Genomic DNA, 21,511 nt, shown 5'->3' on the forward strand with positions numbered 1-21,511 from the left:
TCAGTAAGCAATGGTAGGTCAAGTCGTCCACTTTTATACTCTCTGAATGCTCTTTTCTTTTCAAGATAAAGGTTACGCTCGCTATCCGTGAACCATAGAGGGTGCGATGTACGAATACGCTTTTCTCGAACAAAGGGTATGACGTCGTGCAAAACAGAGGACAGCTTCATACTAAATTCTTACCATTGACTTACCACCCCTACTGATTCCAACCAGTCTTTGAAAACTTTCTCTCAAAACATCAAAGTTGGTTCTTCGAAAACATGGAACCAGTCTTGTTATCGACCTTACCCGAGGAAAAGTTACAGTGAAATCTGACGATACGATGATCACTGGAAGAAAACTCTATCCTTACCGAAATATGTTCAACAAGATCCTCAGAACTAGTAAGAACTAAATCCAACATAGCAGTACCCCTAGTGGCTTCTGATACATGCTGATACAAAAAATTTTCGAGCACCAACTTAAGAAAGTCTCTTTCATCTGATCTGATCTCTAGATGAAAGGTTCACATAATCAATACCTGGGTAATTGAAATCCCCTATTATGTGAACCCTCTTACGCTTACACATGTAGGAAAATTCACCATGGATGAAATTTGTATTATTTCAAATTAGTTTATTTTTGTGTGAATGATTATGGTTTCGTTGAGAAAATGTCAGTTGTAGCTTCCAAAATACGCGTTCTTGTAGTGATAAAAATCGCAAAAAGTGGTAGCAAGCAGTTTTATTAATTTTATTCTCTTCATGCGGATAAAAGTAGTATATAATGAGGGAGTAGCCCCACAGAAATTAATCACAATTGAAAAGTTCAACCTTTCACATCGTTTTCAACAATAATACATGTATCAGGGATATAGGTTCATGTTGCAGCCCTACTATAAACTTAAAAAAATGAACTAAAATACGTGTGAAAAATATTTAAATATTTGTTTGAAACATTCATTCCAGAGAAATCATGTACGCAGTCACAGGGCCGGATTAACCATTAAGCAAAATAAGCACGTTCTTAGGGCATCAGTACTAAAGGGGCACCACCAAAAAGATATCATATGGTATTTTTTTTAATGCGCGATTTTTTTTTCAACATCGATCATCCGATAGAAGATCCTAAAGCCGGGTTTTCCTAGGAGCAGGTTTCCTGTGCCACGCGCAACGTGATTCACCCAGCGTGACACGCCGTCCACTCACCAGTAAGAAAAGCAGCATGACTGTTTTTACGTCCGGCGTGATTGGCCGACAGCTTCTGGAGGAGTCAAATGCGTCGTGCGCCGCGGTTTTGCCCCGATATTCTCTTCACTCTTGGTTGTTTTCTTTCCCTTCCCTTCAAACCGGTGCATGCAGACGACAGAGTAGCTGATGCCAAAGCCATATACTTTATATAGCCGCCCTGATCTGATGCGTCTCGCTAGGAAAACACAAACGCGTAGCGAGATTATGTAACACGTTTCTGTCGGCGCGAAATAGTCTAATTCGGTTCACGCTGCGAATTAAACAATTCTATTCCTAGGAAAACCTGGCTTGAAATTTTAAGAACACTTGATTGTAATAGTTGAAGATCATTATCACAAGGATGGCACAAAAGATGAGAAACTAATAATATAGCAAACTAGACCACATTATTTTGCTGAGTTTTTTGATTAGCTTTTCACAATTTTCATAAAGTACGCCCAGGGCTGTCTCTTAACATCATCACACGCCCGCATACAATGCGATTTTTCTGAGAGAGGCACTACAACCTAGCTAAAAATTCCTACCTACGTATTTGCATATTTACTCTTGAAAATCGGAACCAGATCTAATTGTCACTTGGTTGCCAGAAGTTCCTCAGGTGGGCCCACGCAGTAAACCAAGTTCTACAGAATAAGGATATGATTTTTGTGGTTCATTAGTGGATCAACTGTGTAGTTTGATCTATAGAAGTAAAAGAAATGCTACCATGGGTAAATTACGAACTTGAGGATGTATCTAAAAATAAAAAAATACCCAAAATATATAACGGTGAATCGTCAGAAATAAGATACCTACTGGCAGGGCCGCAACTGGATACTTGGTTAGCCGGGGCAACCACTCATTTAGGCACACCCCCCCCTCGTAATGCTGAAGGATAGGTTAAATGGTTAAATCTGCGCCCCTTTTTAATGCGCCGGGGGCACCAGATTCGCCTGCTCCCCCCAACTACTTGCGGCCCTGCCTATTGGTAATATTATGGCCATTCTAAGATTCAAAGGTTTCTCCTTGGAGTGTTGTTACAGCCTTTATCTCATCAACCGTTCGTCGTAGTGGTGCTATGGTTCTAATTTTAAAAATTCTCAAAATATGACCAAAAATCACCCTGTACGAGTTTTGAGGATGAAAATACAGTGTACACAAAATAAAAAATGAAATTTTTATACGATCCTTCCCCTCCCCCCGTCCTCTAACTTCCAATTAGACAGTTGTTGCTCTTTCTCTTCTGAGCCCAACAAACAAATTACATGTTTCTAACTCCATTATTCCCTGAGATATTCAAATTCAAAAATCGGAGACCAGTCCAGGCTTAGGAGAATTTCACGGCCCAATGCAAAAGAACAAAAAAAAATTGCGGCCCTCTCTAAAATTTTTTTATGTAGTTGCTCCCCGACTTACAAACTTTTCGAGTTACGAACATAAATCTTGAAATTTTGTTTTCATGAAAAGAACGAATTCTATCACACTCATTTTTTTTCATTATTTCAGGAACGCGTTGATAGTCCGGATCGTAATCAAACACGATCCATTGAGAGGGAATGACATTTAAATTAAATTCCCAAAATTCATAAATTATTAATAATAATTAGCGCGTGGTCCACCTGCTGACACTTCATCGTGGCTCGAATCATATTGAACAGACATAAATTGTTGTCATACTTTCAAAGCGCTTCATCATCTCTTTATAAAATGTACGTTGCAATTCGTAACTTTGATCATTTTTCGAATTTTTTATTGCTATTGCAAAAAATTCGGAAAAATTGCTATTTTTGTGTAATTAATGTAAATTAATAGAGCAATCAAGTACTGGAATTCCATGACCCCCACAAGAGTAGGGCTGACAGGCAAGATCGTCGTAATAGCATCATAGGCCCCTGAGCCAAAGGATTTTTTGGAGGCTCTACCAGAAAAATTCGTAAATTGAATCTGATAACCCTATCTGAAGACCACATAATCTATGTTTTCACTTATTTGTTCGATCATCCATATTGTCCGAATGTTTTTGTGGAAAGAAATAATTATTTTGTCTACATAAAATCGATTGTTGCAAATGTACGAATTTTGTTACCGAAATTTTCGTCTCATAAAAAAATTTGATGTCAAAAAATGAGTTTCCTGAAATTTCGTGATTAAATGGCAGCACCAACAGTATATAAATCAAGCCTCCCGAGGGAGTATGACGTCAGCGGTCTCCGCCTTGGCAGTGCTAAGAACTGTGTCCCCCAACATCTTTTGTCGGAACATCGTGTTACTCGGCGAAAACAAACACGATCCCCCCCCCCGGTTATTTTCTTATGGCATAAATAGGAGTTTAAAACAATAAATGAAAAAATAATTTCAGCTTGGACGAGATAATTCCAAAATTAATGAAAGTTATAATTTCGGCATTAAAGAAAGATCATTTCAGCATTAATGGAAGAAAATATTCTAGAATTAATGTAAGAGATAATTACAGCATTGATAAAAGTGATAATTCCAAAATTAGTGAAAGAATTAATGAAAGAGATAATAATAAAATTAATGAAAGATAATTCCAAAATTAGTGAAAGAATAAATGAAAGAGATAATAATAAAATTAATGATAGATAATTCCAGAATGAAGGAAAGAGATAATTCCAAAATTAATGAAAAAGAGATAATTCCAAAATTAATGAAAGAGATAATTCCAGAATTAATGAAAGAGATAATTCCAGAATTAATGAAAGATATAATTCCAGAATTAATGAAAGATATAATTCCAGAATTAATGAAAAAGAGATAATTCCAAAATTAATGAAAGAGATAATTCCAGAATTAATGAAAAAGAGATAATTCCAAAATTAATGAAAGAGATAATTCCAGATTTAATGAAAGAGATAATTCCAGAATTAATGAAAAAGAGATAATTCCAAAATTAATGAAAAAGAGATAATTCCAAAATTAATGAAAGAGATAATTCCAGAATTAATGAAAAAGAGATAATTCCAAAATTAATGAAAGAATATTCAAGAAATGACGAAAGAAATGATTCCGGTATTAAATAAAAATAATTTAACCTCTCTCTTTAGATGAGTTCTTCTCTCTATCCTTTTTTTAAATCTTCATAACCCAATATTTAGAGACCGAACTGTACATTTCTATGGGAGAAATTGCCAGGCGGGAAGTTTGTTTTCACCGGGTCACGTAATTTCCCTGCATTTGATGTCGCTGCAATCGCGGTAGCTGGATGCTGCTCCCTCCAGTAATATATAATCTATGTCGTCTGCTTCTCTCCAGGTTACTTGTTTTGGGCGTCTCCTTGTGTCCTGAAAAAATGACTGAACTGGCAGTTCGGACTTCCAGTTCTGTTTGTGGGCTTAACTCGTAGGGAACTGACTTCTTCTCTGTCGTCTGCTCATTAAGAGGCTCTTAGTTTTGGACGTCTCCTTATGCTCAAATAAAATAACCGAACTTATAGTTTAAATTTCCAGTTCAGTTCACGAGCTTTGTTTATAAGGAACTGAGCGGAATGAAGAATATAGTTTTTTTTTTTACTTTGAACTTCATCATCACCACATGAGTCACTTTTAAATTTGACATTAGATGGCAGCACATTACTATAAAGAGCATTGTGGAAAAATTCACTTTTTACGATCTTGCCTGTCGTCGGACGTGGAGGACCTTTATTTTGGATGTCTCTTTGGGTCTTGAAGAAATTATTGAACTGGAATTTTGATCTTTCAGGTCAGTTTATAAGCTTTGTTTATAAGGAGCGTAGCTGAATGAAGAATTTAATTTTTTATGCCTGAGCTTCTCGTCATCACCACATAAGGCATTTCTGATTTTGAAAGTAGGTAGCAGCACCAACAATATTTTTAAATGAATTTCTTAAAGTACTCTAAGTATTAAATTAATTTTAATTCCCTTTTTAAATTGTTAGTGCCATTGTGAATTCGCGGCAAATGCTACTAGGAATAAAAAACATGTGAACATAATAATGATTCATTATCAGGATTTCAAATCCATCGGAAAATATAAATAAGGGGCCATTCATGTATTACGTAAGCAGATTTTCAGCCATTTTTGACCCCCCCCCCCCCGTCAGCCAAATTCCGTCAGCAGCTTAGAATATTTCATATCTTCAAAAAGGGGGTGGTTGATGACGTAAGCCACCTTCAACCCCCTCACCCCTGTCATCAAAAGTCAGCAAATCCGAAACCCCCTCTTATCGGTTTGTTGACTTTAATTTTGATACGGTGAAAATCTGATATTTCGTTGGATGACAAGTTACCTTCAAGTGGCTTTTTAGTTCGTAATATGGCCGCTCTCTCGCAGGCAAACGAAGCAACGTGCGAGTTGGCTTAAACACAACACAATATTTCACATAATAGTCTGTACTATATTTAATATACAAGGTGCATAGGTAACGGGGCATATAGCATTTTACTGGCGAACCATTGGTCCTAGAGGCATACTTCCAATTGGAAAAAGTACCCTAATAACGTGTAGTACTCAGATATTTGATTCATGTTGCCAGGGGTTACATAGTTATTAAAATAAAAATATTAACTTTTTATGTGGACACCCAGTGCCCCAAAACCCAATTGGAAAGTTGTTTCCCGGTCTCCATCAAAGAAATTGATCGTTTCTAAGTGCAATATTCACTGAGATATTCGAAGAAAGTCGGAAAAAAAAAACCCCATCATTAAATGCGAGGAAACCATTCTACCCGCATTTAATGCAGTTTTTTTTCCCGAATTTCCTCAATTTTTCGAATTCGCTTATCTCGGTGAATATTGCACTTAGAAACGTGAAATTATTTTAGTTGTCATCGGAAAAGACAGAGCAACAACTTCTTTCTTAATTGGGTTCTTTGGCACACGGGGATGGTATAAAAAGTTGTTTTTTTTATTTTATAACTAGACAATCCCTTACAACATGAATGACATATCTGAGTTGGACACGTGATTTGGATACTTTTTCTAGCTGGGTATGTCTCTAAGACTAACGGCTCGCCAGTAGAGTGCCATACGCCCTGTTACCCATGCAGTCTGCATATACACGTAAAAAAATTGTTTGAGACGAAATACAGTCGACTCTCGTTTTAACGAATACCGTTACAACGGAAAAAATATCGTTTTAACGAAAACTTTTCTAATCCCCCGGATAAGTTTACATAGGAACAATATAAAAATCTGAAATTCCTTGTAACGAAATTTCTCTATTACTCCGGTCTCTTGGAGTTCATTATAATGGGGTTGACTGACACCAAAAAAATCTAATATTTTTGCAATTTTTGACGTGAAAGCAGTCCTTTTTATAATGATTATGTCATTTCACTTTTATAAATTTAAGAAGGAAACAAAAGGAAGAAAGGGTGGGGAGAAAAAGAAAAATGGCCAAGAGGGGCTCGGTTGTGCGTAAATGCCATGAAATTCCACTTGTGCGCAAGGGGATTCGGGCCTCACTCTCAGTTTTATGACAAAATTTCACATTTATGAGACGTTTGACTACGGTCACGATTAACCTCTATATATAGCTTTCAATATTAAAATATTTCATTTATACGAAGCACAATTTCAATTATTTGACATTTTGACTCGAACTCCAAATCTTTGGCTTTTAGACATCATTTCCAACTATCAAATCCACGAGGTTTTTGCAGATTGTGAAAAATGCGTCGCTGAATTGGTTTTGCATGCGTATTATCAACACTAAAAACCACAAATTTTAGGTTGAGTGATACAGAGATACGCATTGAGCCGGTCGGTTGTGACATTTCAAAGTGAAGACTTACGTGAGAATTTATTACACGTTTCTGAAAAATCAGCAGATGCCCTGACTCTCAAATAAACGGATTTCAATTGCTTTAAATGTGGTCATACGCCATTTTAGAATTTTCTTTTCTAATGTCCACAACATTGTTCTTGCAGTATAGGAAAATTGCATTGAAATTATTTGCGATGTTGCAGGCCAGCAACAGGCCTACGTAGTAGGGCAGTTAATAGGAAGCATTACAGTATAGATTAAATAAACTTTAAAGATGTGGTGTGAATCTTAGTCCTACTAAGTCCCAATACATTATCTGCTTGGATTGCATATAAACCAATTAGCAAACCAAATGACGTTAAGACCGTCTTAAATATGTTTAAAATCATGTTTTTCCTGTTAAATTGAAAGGAATGACATAAGAACACTTGCGATTGAGACACAAAAGCAAATTTATGCAATTACAGTTTCTTAAGTTATACAGCAATGTAGTTTTAAAAAATTTAATTTCGCGGGTATTTTTCCTCATGTATGATTTGGTCTCTTGGAGTTCGTTATAACTGAATTCGACTTTATTTCTTTTCAGTGGAGGCAATGGGTGTTGAGCCCCTCCCCAAAAATTCATGAAAAATACCCCAGAGCAATCATTCCTTATTCGATTTTTATAAATATATTCCCCATCAGACCACTCAGGTTTAGAGGCGTCGCGAGTTCGATACCCGGTTCGTCCTTGTCAGAAAACTTTCCTGACATAGGGGTACAACAAAAAATGACAACTTGAGCGCAGCACAAAATTGTTGAGTCCCCCATCGAGGGGGTTAGCGCACCAACCTCTCGATGAGTATAAGAAACAAGCCTGCCGTTCGGAATCGGCAATAAATTGTAGGTCCCGGGGTCTAATTAGCCCTCGTGTGCAGAAAATGACCGTGGTGCGACAAAAATTATCAATGATCAGACCACTCAGTGCCGGTTGAAGATAGCTTTGTGCTAAACTAGATGGCTATCCGTCTGTAATTGCATGAAAACGATGTGGTTTTTTTACACACAAGCTTTCATTTCTCACCCATCTACTTCTTGGATTGCATTTACTACCAGCACTCAAAAGAATGTCAACGAATGGTCAACAAATCTTTGTCTGCTTTCTTTATGGCAGCCCTCTTTGAATGAAAAGTCTTCGAACACACACAATTTTCTGTCTTTACAGTTACTCCATTTTGCTCAAACCTCTTCTATAGTTTTTGTCAGGGCCTACTGTCACCCCGAAGTCGTAAACCCACCGAGATTACATGAACAACTTATTTTATTCCGTTCCTCATGTTAATGTTACTTGAATAGCGGAAAAATTGCGAGAAATATATTCTATGCATTTTTTGTTTGAAATTAAATTTTTTTTAGTCAGAGTGACTAAAAAAATTTAATTCCACAAACTTCTTCGTGGCCTCCGTATCAGTAGCCGTGGCTCCCCTTTTGCCAGAGTTTCATCCGTGGTCCCCCTGGAATATCCTAGGGCCCCCCTGAGGCCATATGGCCCCCGGTTGAGAACCACTGAGATACTTAACCCCGGAAGAGAAAAAAAAATCTTATCTTACTCTAGGAAGCACCATTAATATATTTCGTGAGCAGAAATGTTTGCAAAAATGTGCCCAGGGTCATATAGTGTCCTCGGGGTTTCCATTGTTGCAACAAATTAAAGCATACATAAAACATTCATATTACTACTATCTGGAAACTCTGACAATCATGGCCGAAAAACACTGACGCAAATCGATCCAGATTGTTATACGTATTTCAATATAAATTCTCACAATTACAATGTTATTTTGATATTTGTACACACTACAAAATCTTATATCCCAATAGGTCCAATAATAGGCCCATACATTGTGTATACGTATAATATACTTGTAAACACGTCCTGCGCATTATACCAGTGTGCAAAATCCCCAATTCCACCCGGATTCGGCCCTCTGTTTCTGATTCTCACTCTGAGGAATTCGTCAATGCAACCATTGTTTAGTATTCGTGCATTCATCCAAACCGAGCACAACTCCGACCTATCGCAATGTGCAATTTACTACTGAATGCGCTGTGCCGGCATTGTGAGTGTGTGTACCTAACAGACTGAGTGCGTGTTGTGTGTTTGATTTTTACATGCTCCATTGTTTTACCAGCGGTCTCAAAAAGATACCGTTTGCCAGCAACCTTGAAAAGCCATCATTTACTAGCAGTCTTAAACGCCCATCATTTACTAGCAGTCTTAAACGCCCATCGTTTTCCAGTGATCTTGAACAACCATCGTTTGCCTTAACATCCACCATTTGTAACGCCCTTGAAGAACCATCATTTACCAGCGGTCTTCATCTCCAACAGCTTTGTGCGGATGGTCGGGCAAATTCATACCAATCATTATGTTGGCATAAATCAATATCATAGGCCCACGCGACGCCTCAGGGAGCCCCGGCACACATTTTGAGAGGCACTGGTGTATTCTGATGTACCAAACCGCGTTTAATACTTGAATCTTATATGCATAAAATGCAGGGGTGTCCGGGAAAAAAAAGTATCCGAAAGTAATAACTCATACAGAGAAAACCTCATATACTTACTTAATTGTGAAAGTAATTGGCCACAGCAATTACAAGCACATTTTCACATTAAAAAATATCCAGTTCTTGAATTGAAAAAAGGATGTAAGAGTGCCAAAATGTAAATTTCAAGGAAAAACGATGTAAATGGGAAACCGATGTACTGGGAGATACATCAAGCGTCACCTAGTGGGAGCTACAACAAACTAGCCAGGGAACTTTCAGCCTTAGTATTTCATTGCATCAGCGTTGGAACTTGCATTCTTTTTTGCGGGAAAAAAAATGCACTATAGCCTTTTTTTTTTAAATTCCAGCCTTCAATTATTTTTCTGACTTTTCTTCTTTTCAGTTGGGAATTCGTTACTAATCTGGACAATACGTGGGGGAACTTGCTGCGGAATGGAAGTTTCAGTGGTATGATAGGTTTACTTCAAAGACATGTAAGTTCAAGCTAATATAGCATAATCACTCGAAATTTCTATCACGTAGTGAGCAAATGATTCAGTAAATGAGCAATTGGGTGAGTGACCGAGTGAAAAATCGAGCGATTGCGTGAATGACCTCGTTCATTTGCTCACCTACTCACTTACTTGCTCATTTGTTTTACTCCCCACTCACTTGCTCATTTGCTCACTCACTCGATAATTTTCTCATTTTCTCACTCACTTGGTAATTTTCTAATTTTCTCACTCACTTGGTAATTTACTCATTTGCTCATATTTTCACTCACTCGATAATTTGCCCATTCGCTCACTAGGGCTCACTCGATAATTTTCCCATTCGCTCACTAGGGCTCACTCTGTTACTCACTCATTATGTTGCTCATCCATTCACTAACTCACTCACTAACACATGCTGTCATTCACTATAGTCTGTTTCAGGTTAACTTTGCAGTGAAGAGAAAGGTAGGGAGTGTATTCCTTCGCCGTAAAATATAGTTCTCATACATCGGAGGTTTACGGTGATCCTTTATGCAGAGTATTTCAATTTTTTCTATGATTTTGAAAAAATACTGAAAAAAAATCGTTTTGAACCGATGTTTACTTGTTTAAAATTTTGAAATTGGAAAAAATAATGGTTACCATTATCAAAAATCCATAGCAACGGCAACGACACTCTGGCGCGATATCCTAGAAATTTTCCCCGCCAATATCACTGTCGTGTTTTTTCCGTTACACAATTGTATACTGTATATATATATTTTTTTTCGTTATTTGGTTGAATTTTCTATAACGATACAATTTTTCATTGTTTTACATGCAGTTATAGGCTTACATAAAAACCAATATTCAATCAGTTTTATTTTCTCCCAAAAATAGGCTTCAGTGAGTTCAGATATTCACTCTTAGATTACTGGAAGTGTTTCTCTTCCATGAGAGTGCCGATACTATTGTGAGAGGCTGTTTATGGGTGCAGAAGTTTTGGTTAGGTTTTCCTTTTTTTTTAAATTATTTATTTTTTGCCATGTTTATGGGATAGTTTTAGTTTCCGATCACGGAGAGTGTTGACAGAGTCGCGACTTCCACTCACACGAACGGACGCCATCTTCCACCCACCTGTTTCTCCCGATGCCCCTTGCCTTTAGTGTCTCTTCAGATAAAATAAATGAGAGGGGGGGGGGTCCACAGTGGTCTGGGCTTTCATCTTTTATGTGACAGTTGTGTCTTTATTTTCACCAGAGATAGACACGCTGAAGTTCTGTGCTCTTCCATTCCTAAATACTATATTTTTGGTTTTTGAATACTCGCTGTAAACAAAACTCGATAAGAATCATTCGTAATAACCATGAGCAGCCGCACATCAACCGTAATAAAAGACAAAAACTGTCGTGTAAACAAGTGGAATCGACGTATACCGTTCGGGGAAGGGGGGAGGTCAAGCGACGGAAATTTCGGCAAGAAAAGTGAGTAGAAAAATTCTAAACTTTTCCGTATCATTATTATTATTTGGTGCTTGCTATTCCTGCATTTACACGTGAAAACAGAGTTAACCTGCTTCTTCTCAATTTTATTTAACGTTAATTTTTTCCATTTAAATTGAAGAAAAAATTCAAAATCTCCAAGTTTTTGAGAGCCATGGTTAATATACAGTATTTTAAAATTATACGTTGCTTTCATAATATTGTTTGGATTTTTTTTTTTTTGTAAAAAAATGAGGGAAGAGAAACATATGCCTGTTTTTTGAAATTTTTAGTGTTACTTACGGCCCATCAATGAAGAGTAAGTGACACGCTGATAGAAGATAATTATTTTTTCTGAATTTTAAAACACTTTCTAATCAAAAAACAAAACAAATGATTTCAAAAACCTCACTTTAATTTCTGAAAGTATTGGCAATGGTTTTCTTTTAATTCTATAATTATTACTAATTTAACTGTGCAATTACGTTACACGTAAAAAAAGATTTTTCTCAGTGAGATTGGCGAGAATCGGCGATACCTTACCGAGGCCGCGCATCGATACATTGGTTAAGAGGCTTTCGTTCCCATAGCAACGAGTGATGCGGTTCCCTCGTAGCTTCCCCTTCACTGCAAAGTTAACCTGAAACGAACTATAACTCACTCACTAACACATGCTGTCATTCACTGACTCACTCACTCGTCATTGCTCGCTCACTTACTTGCTCAATTACTATATCAATCACTCGTGTTAATCAATTGTGTGAATATCGTGTTGACGAATTTTCCCAACAATGATTTTTCCGTCGATGAATTTTTGGCCGGAGAATTTTCGTAGTGGTGCAAATTGCACGGCGGTAAATTGATGGCGGTGTTAATCTATACCAGAACATGCTGCGCCAGCCACAAACCCTAATCTTTAATAATATATATAATGCGGTTGTTTTTTGTTTCTTCTCTTCCTAGGAAGCTGACATTGCTTTTTCTGTCATAACTACTTTAGACGAACGTTTAATAGCAGCAGATTTTTCTTCACCTTATGGTATTATCAAAATGGTATTGGTGTCCCGTCTTCCCGGTTACAAATCGAAGACGATGGTGTTTCTCAAACCATTCTCTTTCCAGGTAAGTGAAAACATTCATTGCCTCGAATTCTTTACATTTTAGAGAGGGGGGAATGAACGGATGGGACGATTTCGGGTCACGTTTTTATTCAACACCTGAACTAATTTGGCCTATCAGGATCGAGTTTTGCGTATGTATCCAACAGGGTACGACCTACCACTAGTCGAAAAATGCCGAAAACGATTTTTTGGGGATACGATAGTTCCAGCACCCTCTTCGCTCCAGAATGGTTTTAAACGATTTTTCTTTTCTTTTACGTGAATGCGTATTTTAAATCACCTGACGATATTGGGAGCATTTGCAAAAAGTTATGTGATGGAACTTTTTAAACGCTCAGGTCTCAGAAAGTATTCAGAATATATCAGTGTTTTTTTTTGTTTTTTTTTTTTTTGGTCTGCGGGTACATCTCATTAAGGCCAATCCAATGATGTAACTTTGATTTTAAGTGACACCTGGCAGTCGAGTGGTTAGGGAACTAGCTACTCACTGTGCAGGTCTGTGTTCGAATCCCGGTCCGGGCATGGATGTTTACTAACACTTACAAATTCCCTGGACGGATCATACTGATCCCTTGGGAATGCGTGTGGATCACGATGTATTAATAATTAGGGTTTCCACTCGAGAATGCCCGTTCTCGGGAATTTTTTTGCGATTTCCCCGCTCCCGAAATCCGGAGTAAAATTCCCGGGAAATCGGGAAAATTACTGTTGTGACACATTAATGCTGAAAAGTAAATATAAAAAATTAAAAAAGAAAATCAATGGGAAAATTATTTTAAAATTTAATTACTTTTTCTTTACCTATATGTATATACAATTGAATATCTACAGCATAGCATTGCTTGGAAAAGAGGTATGGGGGCTGGAGAAAGAATAGATTGAAAAAGAATACGTTTCATGAAATAAACAAATCAAATTAATTTAAAGAAACGTAGAAATGAATAAATATTTTTTCTCTTTTTTACGGGGGGGGGGGGGCTAGGTATTTCGATCCCCCCCCCCCCCCTGAACTTCAAGTTATTCATCTGCCAGTGTTTCAGCTTCCAAAAATGCTTAATTAAAGATGTAGAATTTCTTCGATCTACTTTATGAGCCCATAACTAATTTTAAAACAATCTAAACTATATGAATTTATGCAGTTAGACAATAAGGAGACATTAATTTTCATACTTGAGAAGATATAAATAAAAAGTTGAAATCAATGTTATTGCATGAATATCCAACTCGAAAGTAGGTCCGGCTAATTACTTCATATTTAATCTCCTAGCCTTCGTATATATCTCTCTAAGCGAACGCAATATTTCAAAAATCGAGTATTTAATAGAATTTTTAAAATTATTGATGCGGTGGGAAAACCCCACCGAATTTCCTCATTTCTACAGTAAAATCGACAATTTTAACACTGATTTCTATGAGGATCACCCTTTTCCTGACCCTCAAAGCGATGCTGGTGATGATTATGACGTCTATTCAAAAAGCCTCATTACTGAGAGTATATTGAAAATGTGGCAAACCATTATAAAGGCATAAACTATTATACATATAGTAACAGTATTAGAGAAGTGACAGACCATTGTAAAGTCATATACAATTATACACGTCTGAAACGCATTGCTAGGGAACCACGGTAACCAAAGTAAACGTTCGGAAAGTGATGATTGTTGAGGCCCAAAAACCATTGTTGCCCGACAGTGTTTTGCCTATTTGGGGCATTTGCCCTGCTCTGACGAAATTTTAAAGTAGCCTATCGTTCAAGTCGGATCCCATTTGGTATATACGCACAATTTAGTGACGATCGATCTAAAATTGTAGATTTGTATAGAGAACACATACACAGACACACGGAAAATCAGTTTTATATAGATTGTATTGTAAGTAATGTTATTGCGCTGAATTGCTTATTGTGGTGCATTTGTGCTGTGTTGCTGTGCTATGTTGCGTATCAGAATCGGAAATGTGATTTGACAGGAACGATTTGGCGAGTAGCAAGGTTTAATGCGGCAGGTAGATGGGTTGGACGCCGAAGGCATCAGGGACGCAAAGTAGCACCTGCTGGAGATAGAAGTCCCCCACAATCTGCTTGTGACGTCAATGAGTAGTCCATTTTTCCTCAGAATATTCTGGGGAAAAAAATCCCTGCTCGTGCCAGTATCATCGTTGTGAGGAAAAGAAATGATCAGGCTGAGAATTGGCGATTTTTATGCCCCATATCCAATTACTATGTGGTATTTGTGAGCCATTAAGGAAGATTTCACGCCAAAATAAGAAGAAACTAAGTACAAATGCAAATACAACGCCACAACAGGCAAAATGCCCAACGAGGTGGCTGAGAAGAAGTCCTCAGGATGCTGTATTTTAAAATGTGGCAAACTTGCTACGTAGTCTGAATGACGTTTATGGCAAACAGCGCAGATGCCTTCTATCTCCAGGAGGTGCTGCGCAAAGCCTCCCTAGTGAAAATATAAAAGTTTTAAACAATGCTACATTAAACCATGATTTTTCAAGGGATAAAATGAATTACATTCAAGGTCTGGTGTGGAATTCTCGCAACTGCAGCATATGTTTCTGTTATATGCTACTATGTTATGAAGATGACGCCAAAACAACGTAATTCAAATAAAACTATATCTTATGCTGGAACGATTTGGTCGCTGTACACGGCACATGTTAATCAAGGTAAGTCAACAGCCTTTGAAATGCATGTACAATGTGTACAATATTGTAGAATTTTGAATGTATGTATTTTGCATAAAGTACACTATTTAGACTGAGGGAGTCCACTTCTGCTAGAAAGCAGTGTGTGTTGCAGCTGGAAGGAATCCTCCCTCATTTCCTATTAGGGTGGCAGCACTTCAACATGCACAACTAACACATGTACAAGTATTAAAGCAATTTCACTTTTCTCCCGTTACAAATTCATTGACAGTTTGATGTATGATTGCTTAGTAGTATAAGGGAAAGAACTGGTGTGTTGAATGCATACATAATTAAATTATATGAGATTTTACATCTATTTCTTAGAAGCCAAACCTAGAAGATTCCGAGGTCGCCCTGCCAAAGTCACGTTGGGATTCTGGATATTTTACGCTATGGTTCTGTCACTGATATACACAAGTATCATCAAATCGTTTCTTTCTTCTCCGGACACTGCAACACCGATAAATGGATATGAAGACTTGGCCAATGCTATGAAAACCAGTGAAATCAGATTTGTCGTTCTTGGAAAATCATCGTTTGAGGCGATACCGAAACAGGTTTAGTATTATATCACTGTAGCCAATGGCTGTTCCCCTATCCTGCTTCATGTTTTTTTCCTAACGATTTCCTTGAAGTGTCAAACTAGTCAAAGATGGACGATGAGTTCGCTCTTCCTCATAGCCGCCATATATTGACCTATGGCTAACCTAAGGCAGTAGAGATGCTCTTGAAGCGACGAAACCAGTTTTTGTTCAAAGTCACGTCAAATCGTTAAAGAAAGCATATTAGAGAACAGCGATTGGCTATAGCGATAACCCTTTCAGATTCAGACTCTGCATGTAACAAATGCGGTGGTTACTTTTTCTTACTGTGCATTAGAACTTGTAAATGCTGCATATTTTGTGTTGTGAATGTTGCCAAATTTGTGTCATAATTGTTGCAAAATTTGTGTTGTAAATGTTGCACATTTTTGCGTTGAAAATATTGCATATTTTGTGTTGTAAATTCTACACATTTTGTGCTATAAATATTGCATGTTTTTGTGTTAATGCTGCATATTTTGTTTGTGCTGTAAATGTTGCACATTTTTGTGTTGTAAATGTTGCACATTTTGTGTAGTAAATGTTGCACATTTTGTGTAGTAAATTTTGCACAATTTGTATTGTAAATGTATCGCATTTTGTGTTGTAAATATATCGCATTTTGTGTTGTAAATGTTGCGCATTTTGTGGTGTAAATGTTGCATATTTTGAGGTGTAAAATGGCGCACATTATGTGTCCTATTGTAAATGTTGTTCTTTTTGGTTTCTTTGTCTCTTACAGTTCGCAAATACTCCACTCAAAATTATATATGAGCGTTCACTTACGGCGCCAAGTATTGAAGAATGCCTCAGATTGGTGGTTGAGAAAGGTTATGTGACGTATGTTGTAGATATCTTTCTGAAAGCGCACATGTCGACGATGAAAATAGGAAATTATCTGCACTTCCCTGACAGTCCAAATGCTCAAATGACATTTGCTTTCAGAAAACATTTCCCATATCGGAATCGGATTAATTTAGCGTAAGTGATGAATGGGTTTTGTTTGTTCTTAACGCGATTTAATTTGAGAAGTTTTTTGTGTTTTGGCTGAGTAGCCTACGTTCTGACTCTTCTGTAGAGCAGGGGATGTGCGATCCAGATGTAGCCCACCCGCCAATGGGTTCCATCCGGCATGCGAAAGTTCCGACAGAAAATTATCAATATACTAACTATATACACCGCCAGACTATATTTCCTTAAAATGCTGGATATCTCCAAAAACTTGTCAAAGGCAAGTGAAGATGCCATTTGTAGCCAAAAAAAAATTGTCGAAGTCACGTAAAGCTGTCATTTATAGCCACACAATTTGTTAAAGGCACGTAAATTTACCAGTTATTGCCATAAAAATTGTCAGAGTCCAAAAAGTTCCATTTGTGGCCGAAAAAATTGGGAAACGGGAGTAAAGGGGCGAAATAAAAAAAATGAATAAATGAAGTTGCCAACTATCACAAAAGTTTTGAGTATTCAAAATACACCAAGAGATGCATTTAGAGGAAGGACGACCCAGCCGGCTATATCCCAGGGTGGTAAATTTGAGGAATGAATGATCAAGAAAATTAGTAGAATGAGAAAAGGGAGGCGAAATTTCACACCCATAGGCGGTAAAACCATAAATCACCCCGCCTAGAGAGCGATAGACTAAGTGACCTAGAAAGTTTGCAAACTTATGAGTGACCAAAAGAATAATCTAGAGAACAAGGTTACAGGTTAGTGAGCAATATTGAGAGCAAGGTGAAAGGTCAGTGAGCGACCAAGAGAGTTTTCAAACGTGAGTTACAAAAAGTGTGACCTAGTAAGTGAGGAACCATGACACTAAGTGACCAAGAGAGCCAAAACCAAGTTGGCAAACGTGAGGGACAAAAACAATAACCTAGTGAGTGAGGAACTAGGACCGTGTATGACCAAAAGAACGACATAAAGAACAAAGAAGCAGGTCAGTGAATGTCCCAGACAGCAAGTGACCAGATCAGTGAGTAACCAAAGGAGTCATCTAGAGAGTTCACAAGCAGTGAGTGACGTAAGGAGCGAGGGATTAGCTCAGTGAACAACCAAAAAGTTTAAACAAGAAGGTGAGCAATCTTTGAGTGACAAAAAGAGTGACTTATAGACAGAGGCGTATTTACAGGAGCTGGGGCTAAAGGGGCATTAACTAGGGAGGAAAATTAGACCAAAATCTCTAAACTGAAATGAGAGAAAGGCGGCAAAATTTGTGTAGCCACAAGAGCAAAAGCCATAAAAATTTCCCTCGGAATGCATCGATTAATAAAAGCCAGATTATGCATCTCAAATAGACTTTGCACTTTTTTAATCATAAACAAGAAACCACACGATCTGACATTCCTGTTGCGTTGAATTCATTCATAATATCTGCAGGATGTAACTAAACTGATGGTCAGAACTGCAAGGGGTGATAGAACACACCAGAACAAACAACTTCCACCGTACAATGTGGGGTCGGAAAGCAAGCGGCGAGCCGCGAAAGGCCGAACGCTTGGTGAAAATGTAGAACACACTAAATACGAATAGTAAAGGGCAAAGAATCTTTATTATCGAAAACTCTAGAAAAATGTCCCGTAAACTGGACAGATGCTGCAAACTGTGGCTGCAGTATTCCATTGAAAGAACCAACACGCAAATGTTACACGTTGTGTGAAATCCGCCCCATTTAAGGCATAGACCCGTTGGAGATGTGTGTGTGGTCGGGGTATAACCTTTCTTGACGTAATACCGTTATATGATCGGCCCACAGGTCACGAGCTATTGCTCATGTGCCTCGTTCAGGCTATGTGTGTCTGTGTGTGTGTGTGTGTGTGTGTGTGTGGTCGTCCACTGCATCAAGGATTGGCCCCGATTTACCGTTTTCATGCTCCATGCTTTAACTGTGTCCTGTCTTAGGGCAAGGAACGAGCTCCAATGTGGACATATTCAAAAAAAGAAGTCTCTCTTCATAACTCAAGCCCCGAGTGCCAAAAAGGACACGCGTAGCTCTTCTCTGCACCCCTTCAATCAAGTCTATGTCGCTCTGTGGGTATGGTCTCCAAAACCTTACAGCATACTCCAGTCCAGGACGAACTAAGCCCCGAAAAAGCGGAAGAATGACTTTAGGAAAATGCGAAGAGACCTTTTTGAAAATGAAACCGAGCATTCTATTCGATTTTTTGACCACCGCTGAACAATTTTCAGAAAACCTAAGACGCTCGTCAATGAGAATTCTCAAATCGGTGACCCTAGTTGCATCCGGGATAATGACACCATTCAACTCGTAAGAGAACCGTGGGTTGTTCGAACCAAAATGAGCGACCATGCACTTATCTACGCTAAACGTCATGCTCCATTCATTTGCCCATGCTGCAATCCTGTTTAAGTTGGTCTAGAGTACCTCCCTACTGCTTTGATTCCCGATTACCCCCATTACCTTCACATCATCTGCGAATTCGCTAGTAATCCCATCGATACCCTGATCGAGTTTATCGATAAAAAGTATGGGGCCAAGGACACTTCCTTGAGGAACCCTACTTATGACGTCTGTCCAACCAGAAAATTCCCCGTTCACCATAACTCGTTGCGACCTATCTCTTAACCACGATTCTATCCAATTCAGCAAGTTGCCCCCAATTCCAATCTCGTGTAAACATTTAATAATTTCCAAATTTTTCGAGAGGGAGCTCGTCAAACTCACTTGACGATAATTTGACACCGCTTCTCTACTACCCTTCTTAAATATCGGAACAACATTAGCAAGTTTCCAATCCCTTGGGACGATACCCTCAGCAACACACACCACTCCTATATATCTGTGCGACTGGTCCCAAGAATTCATTTGCACATTCCCCGAGGACCCTGGATAGATATCATCTGGTCCCGGTGCTTTGCTTGCACATACATTTCTTAGAAGATTTAGGACCTACACGTCTTCTACTTGGATATCGTTGAGGGTTTTATTACCCCATGCAACACCCGTATATCGAATATCATTATCTCTATTAAAAACCGACGCGAAAAAGTCATTGAAAGCACTGCACATGCCTACATTGCTCTCTAACCTAGAGTCTCCTATCGAGAGGGGCCAACTGTCCCCTACATCCATTATTGACGTATCGAAAAATTGATTTTGGGTCAGAGCTAGTGTTATCTGCCAACCTAGATTCAACTTCCTTTTTGCTATCCCTTATCACTCTCTTCAACACTCTTTTTTCATCAGTAAACAATGATAGGTCACCTCGTCCACTTTTATACTCTCTGAATGCTCTTTTCTTTTCAAGATAAAGGTTACGCACGCTATCCGTGAACCATAGACGGTGCGATGTACAAATACGCTTTTTCTCGAACAAAGGGTATGAGATCGTGCAAAACAGAGGACAGCTTCCTACTAAATTCTTCCCATTGACTTACCACCCCTACTGATTCCACTCGGTGTTTGAAAACTTCCGTTAATCGGATTAATTCGAATCTTTCTGCATCTTTGCCGACAAGTAGCAGCTGAATGACGGGTCCTGCGAAAGGCGGCGTTTCATCCACTCCAGAGAAAGCGCCGTCAAGCGGTTCGCTGCTTGCTTTCCGACCGCACATCGTATGGTGAGAAAGTTGTTTGTTTTGTGGCCAAGTTCTACCACCTTTTTACAGTTCTGACCATCGGTTTAGTAAATAGTGGGCGATTGAAATTCATTAATCTTTAAAAAAATCTATTGTTTTCTCTTTTTTTGTAGTATGCTTCGTCTTCAAGAAACTGGAATTATTACGAAAATAATAAAGGACACATTGGATTATGGAACCGATTTGGGAGGAATTTCATCCAAGATCGATGTCACGGCGCTTGAACGAAACGACTATGAACCAGTCCAGCCGTTTACAATGGTTGAGTTGAAAGGCAGCGTCTACGTGCTGTTAATCGGAATAGCGATCTCTGTAGTAGCGTTTCTGCTTGAAATCGCTTACTACAAGCATGTGGCAAACTGAAGCTTAATGAATGAGTATTTCACAAATGGATTGAATGAATAAAAGTAATTTAGGCAAAAGCTAATTGGTCGTTGCATTTCTGAGAGAAAGGGCTCTTTAATTTTGAATTACGAGCAAAAATATTGCGCTTTGTTTATTTATTTTCACGTTATCACAACTGAGTCGATGGTTCCGACTCGCCTGTAGTCGTACTGCGAAATTATGGGTAATATTCCGGTCAGCGTGTCTCACTCGAAAAATGAACACATGTGCGAGTGGGACTGTTTACGGTACGAAACTAGATGTAGCATTGCAACCACGCGTATATGATTTCAAAGTTTTTTTTTTTTTTCAATTTCGCTTGGAGAAACTATGGGTATTATTAAACAGGACTTTGAGGAGCTAGCTCATAAAGAGGGGCCACCAGTTGCCCTAGAGATTATGTTCTTGGGGAAGACCATGGAAATAGATGCAAATGAAAATGACATTCAAGAACTAGTAGGGGCATATGGGTAATTAACCGCAGAACGAACAGATGGATCACCATTAATTAAAACGAAATCACTAAGCGACGGTTTTCATTTAGTTTGTGGTGTCCCACGCAGACGACCCCCAAGATTCGGGTCAACGATCTCGAGAGTGTCACGTGATCCCGAGTACTGGAGACGACCGTCTGGAAAACAGCAGCAGCAGAGAGTCGCTGCACACGAAACCGTGAGGTTCGAAATTTCTATGT

Source organism: Pholcus phalangioides, unplaced genomic scaffold (assembly GCF_987345545.1).
Source record: "Pholcus phalangioides strain wild (caught in Gottingen) unplaced genomic scaffold, Ppha-v1.0 ptg000008l_1, whole genome shotgun sequence".
Classification (NCBI taxonomy): domain Eukaryota; kingdom Metazoa; phylum Arthropoda; class Arachnida; order Araneae; family Pholcidae; genus Pholcus; species Pholcus phalangioides.